General features: G+C 45.8%; 1 long non-coding RNA gene across 1 annotated transcript in view; it reads right to left on the reverse strand.

The window, feature by feature from the left end:
- Positions 1 to 263: 263 nt before the first annotated feature.
- LOC114486864 (uncharacterized) overlaps positions 264 to 5409 on the reverse strand; it is a 16145-nt gene continuing 10999 nt past the window's right edge. The window contains exons 5-7 of the long non-coding RNA XR_003681200.2: positions 3414 to 4090; positions 2763 to 2865; positions 264 to 643 (exon numbers count right to left, since the gene is read on the reverse strand). This is a non-coding gene — a long non-coding RNA (uncharacterized lncRNA). The remainder of the gene's footprint in view (positions 644 to 2762; positions 2866 to 3413; positions 4091 to 5409) is intronic.

The following is a 5409-nucleotide window of genomic DNA, read 5'->3' on the forward strand; positions in this document are numbered from 1 at the left end:
ACTCTTTCCAAATGTGTTCACCAACCCAGAAACTCTCCACCCTCTACTCTTGAGTTTTCAAGGAGGTTTCATTACATAGGCACGACTGATTAAAAATTAGCCATTAACAAGTAATTCAACCTCCAGCCCCTCTTCCCTTCCTGGAAGGGGGGCTGAAAGTTTCAACACTCTAATCACTGGTCGTTAGTCCCCCAGCAACCAGCCCCCAGCCCGAGGAGCTTTCCAAAAGTCACCTCATTAACATAAACTCAGGTGTGGTTGAAAGGGGCTTGTTCAGAATAACAAAAGACACCCATTTCACATTTGTGCTCTTAACACTTAAGAAATTCCAAGGGTTTTAGGAGCTCTGTGGAAGGAACCGGATGAAGACCAAATATATACCTCTTATTGTAAATCAAAACATCACAAGAAGGAAAAGAAGAAGAGTACTCTGTAAGGAAGTAACAGCCAGGAGAAGTAACAACTAAGAAAAAAATTATGGCTAAAATAGTATTTCCAAGATAAAAGATAAAATGGAGATGAACTCTCTTCTTATTACCTTCTCCTCTGGGTGCTCCTACCACCTTCTTCACTTTGTTCTTCTTCTTTGCACAGCACACATCGCCCTTGGACACTAATGTCCTTCCTGCTATTCATTAGGACCCTGTTGGTTGCAAGTAACAGCAAATTAAATTAGCTTAGGCAAAAAAGAAATTTATGAATTGAAATAATTGAGAAGGACATGGACAGCAGTGGCAAAGGGTATGACCAAACCCAGGGTTGACACAATGTCACAGTGTCATCAACTTTCGTGAGTGTTCTCTCCCTCCCTCCCTCCCACACCCCATCTCCACCTCCATCTCTCTCTTACCCTCCCTCCTCCTCTCCCTCTCCCTCTCCATCTCTACCTATGTTTTTCACTCTGTTCTCACTCTTTGAGAGCCTCATTCTCCCCTACCACAGCTGGGCTTCCTCCAAAAGTCATGGAGGATGGCCTTCAAGGTAACCAGTACAACCAGTACTTCTAGTTGTGACCCCAGAAGTCTTCCCCACTAGTTCCATCAGAAGACTCCCCAGGAAAGACTTCTACTGGCCCAGTAAATGATAGAGGCAATGACCCTTCTATGTTCTTCCCTTTATCAAGGGGCTAGAAGTCTGGGAAGTGCATGTTCCAGAATCCCTGCCTTCAGAGACAGCAGTTCTTCAAGGAGAAGCACTTGCCAAGATGTGAAAGGCAGAATAAAGCAGAAGCCAGGTTTTCGCTCCTCTGGCACTGTCAAACTTTAGGCTTAGGCAGACATGACATTGTGCAGTGGTCTCTAAGTATTTTCCTGAAAATCTCGTGCCTCAGGATGGGAGGCAGCTGTGATCATCCCTACTGGTTTCCTGACTTCCTTCAAATTCCTGTCTATGGAAGCTGGAGGCCTTCCTTGACCTTCGTCCAGATTTTCCAATGATTTTGTAAGGACTTGATGCCCTTCATTAAGTCCCTTCCTTCTTAAAATACCTCGAGCAGTTCCTGTTTGTGACCATATCCTAACTGATACATGAATACACCCCAAGGGTGGAGCATGGGGTAAGGTCTGTAACACTAAAGAAGGAAGAAGGGGAAGAGTGTGCTAGCAGCCAAATCAAGAGCAACCACATTTCCCCATGAAAAACAGTGGGAGGCAAGTTCAGGTGGGTGGAATGGGGTAAGACTAGGGAAGGCGCTGAATGCCAGGCATTCAGAATTGATCTACCCGGGAAACAGGAAGTCAGGTGAATATGATGCCAAGGGCCACATTTTAGGGTAACCAGTGGTGGTGGTATGGGACAAGTTAGGGTGTGGGCAACAGAAAGGAGACAGTGACAACAGAGGTGCCCTAGAACGGGAGAGATGTGAAAGCACAAAAAAAGGTGCACCTGAGAGCTGTGTTGAAAAAAAGGATATTTTGGTATGTCACATTTAAGGACTTAATAATAGCTGCCATTTATGAAGTTACAATTAATTATACATCAGATAATCTGCTAAATTTTTTTACTTATGTTAGGTATAACCCTGCAAGGCAGGAATCACCTACATTTATAAATGAGAAAACCCAGGGTCAGGAATAGTAACTGATATGCTCAGTGTCAATCAGCTAGAGGTCACAGCCAGGACGTGAACTCACTTCTATTGCTCTTCAAGGCCTGCACTCATTCCCCCAAGCTATGCTGCTTTTCTTCCAAAACTGGTCCTTATAACAGTACAAAGGGCCAACCTTGACCCTCACTGGGCAAGAGGCAGTGGAGGACAATCTAAAGGGCAAAGCCTTTGTCCCTCTGACACAAAGCCCTAAGAAGACTACAATCATGAGGAAGCAATGTGACAAATCCAAACTGAGGGATATTCTGCAAAACAACTGGCCTGGTCTCTTGAAACATGTCAGGGTCATAAAAGACAAAAAATAAAGACTGGAATGCCAAGCTCTAGATGAGAAGAGACTAAAAAATGTGACAACTAAATACAATGAATGATCCTGAATTGGATGCTGAATCAAAAAAAAAAAAACGCTATAAAGGACATTTTATAAACAATTGGTAAAGTAAACCAAATATCAAATAGTAATGTATTAATGTTAAACTTCCTAAGTGTGATAATTTTACTGTGGCTTTGTGGAAGAATGCCATTGTTCTCTGGAGATGAGCTGAAATATTTAGTAGTAAATCAAGCGCTTGCAAGTCATTCTCAAACGAATTAGCAAAATTGATAGAGAGATAGATGGATGGATAGATAGATACAACTAAAAAATATTGCTCACCATCTGGTTCTCCAAGAATGAAGTCTCTAGCCACTGCAGTCGCTGACGTTTAGCATGCCCTGAAAGGAGTTCAGGATGGAGATCAGGAACAAGGCACTCTGATCTGGAAAAACCGGCAGAACAGGCCTTCAGATAGTTAGATATTTTCAGGAGGAAATTTTATGAACCCAATTTCTTGCATCTTCTCATACCTAGAAAAGCACTAAAATCATTAATGGAGACATCTGCTCCCTGTGACCAGCAGCAACCTTCTGCAGAGATGTGTACTTGATTGCACGTACCCCCTTCACCAAAATCATATATACACCGACCTCTCCCCCACCTCTTTGGAGCAGTCCTCAGAGGTATCTGAGAGGCTGTCTCCCAGGCTATAGTCCTCAGTAAGTCCCCAAATGAAACTGAACTCACAGCTCTCAGGTTGTGCAGTTTTGTTTTGTTTCTTTCAGTCGACAATAGGTAGAGTGCAGATGTGGCAAAACGTTAAAAATTAAAGGGTCTGTGGGGTTGGTTGTACTATTCTTGCAATTTTTCTGTAGTTTGAAATCTTTCACAATAAAAGGTTTAAAAATTTTTTAAATGCATCCATCCCTACTCCAAAACAAACAAACAAAAAAACCAAGGAAAGAAAGGAGGCCTTTAAATCGAACATACCTGAGTCCGGCTCTTATTAGCGGTGTGACCTCTGAGCCCTCACGTCCTCAGCTGGAAGATGGGTGTTAGTGCCCCACCAGGCTTCTGTGGGACGACGAAGCCTGGAGCACAGTGGCCAGCACAGCGTCCTCTTGTGTTCTGTGTCCACATTTGTTCTCCTACCTTCCTCCCGCCTAATCCCCGCTTCTCAGAATCCGTTACACTGGTCTCTGAGGGAGATTTGCTCAGGATAAATAAGAAGAACCACATGTCCCTTAGAATGCACAGGTGAGGTGACATGATGCCCTGCAGGGACACACTGCCTGAGAGGCAGGCTGGCTGACCCTCTGAACGTTGGGTCTTGGGAACAAAAGTAAGAAATGCCTCCACCCATGATTTCTTGGTTCACACCGTGGATCAGAGCTCAGAGACTAGCCAGAGCTTCTCAAAGTGGGATAGTTGGCTCGTCTGAGCAGAATCAGCTGTGGTTCATGTAAAAATGCAGATTCCTGAGCCCCACTAGGCTCTGAGTTGGCTTCTCTGCAGTGTTGGCAGTGTACATTCTCATGCTGTTTTCTGAGGTGATTCTGAGGCACACTCGGAGTTTAAGCACCCTTGACCCACACCGTGGCCAGGGTGAACGTGCTACTTTACAGCAAAATTGGTCCATTGGAGAAGTGGATTCCTGTGGCTAGAGCCTAATAATAACATTAAAAGGTTATACCCACCACAAAAATGTCCACAAATGGGAACAAACGGAAATAACGAATCGCGCTGTACATAAAGATAAAAGCAGGAGACTTAGGAAAGCAATGTTTCTCTCTGGGCTTTGCCAGCTCCAGACTCAAAGTATATGAATGAAATGCTGCCCCAGTCTTGGGGGTGAGGGGACCCCCCAAATCCATCACTGTCTGCACCTTGGGACTAGAGCGATCAGAGCGAGGCCCAGGCAGAAGGAACCCCTCCACTCAACATGACTCTAGGAAGCCACAAAAGCCAGCAGTTCCCTCTTCTGGACATGTGCAATAAATGGTGATTCTACAGCATCTTGCAAACCCCAAGGGCTCCAGAAATTCCAGTGACTGAGAGGCTGAATTAGATTCTGCCCTGGATCTGATGGGACCTCTCCCACTGGCCTTACAGGACTCTGTCTGGGGATGGTCACTCTGTGGGCTGCCACCTGGGTGAAAGAAGCTGACAGGGATCACCTGTTTTACCCTGGGGCCAGGTGAGGGCTTCTTGGTGGACATTTGGTTTGGAAGGTGCTGGGCTCCTCTCTCTTCCAGCCAGGAGATCAGATCATTTGGCCGGGAGAGCTCCCCTCTGATCCTGAGAATCTTCTATTCCAAACCAGCTCTGGGCAGGCATTTACCCACATGGTCAGAGTTATTTTGGGAGATTCAACATCCTGCACTCAGTCCCAGGGAGGGAAAGAGACAATTGGGCAGTCTCCAGCCCCACTCCATCCCCAAACTGAGACAGATGACAGACTGCCCTTTGCAACTTTAACTCTTTCCTGGCTCTGGCTAAGAACAATGCACACCCTCAGGTAAGGCTCAGATGGCAGCATGGTAACCATTGTCATTCAAGAAAAAAATAAAATGTAGCAGTAGAAAATTATGCGTGGAAAATGACTTTTAAAAATTGTCTTTAAGAAAAACAAATACCGTATGCTAACACATATATATGGAATCTTTAAAAAACAAAAACAGGGCTTCCCTGGTGGCGCAGTGGTTGAGAATCCGCCTGCCGATGCAGGGGACACAGGTCCGTGCCCCGGTCCGGAAGATCCCACATGCCGCGGAGCGGCTGGGCCCCTGAGCCGTGGCCGCTGAGCCTGCGCGCCCGGAGCCTGTGCTCCGCAACGGGAGAGGCCACAACAGTGAGAGGCCCGCCTAGCACAAAAACAAAAACAAAAACAAAAACCGTTCTGAAGAACCTAGGGGCAGGACAGGAATAAAGACGCAGACGTAGAGAATGGACTTGAGGACACAGGGAGGGGGAAGGGTAAGCTGGG

This window comes from Physeter macrocephalus, chromosome 9, assembly GCF_002837175.3.
Source record: "Physeter macrocephalus isolate SW-GA chromosome 9, ASM283717v5, whole genome shotgun sequence".
Lineage (NCBI taxonomy): Eukaryota > Metazoa > Chordata > Mammalia > Artiodactyla > Physeteridae > Physeter > Physeter macrocephalus.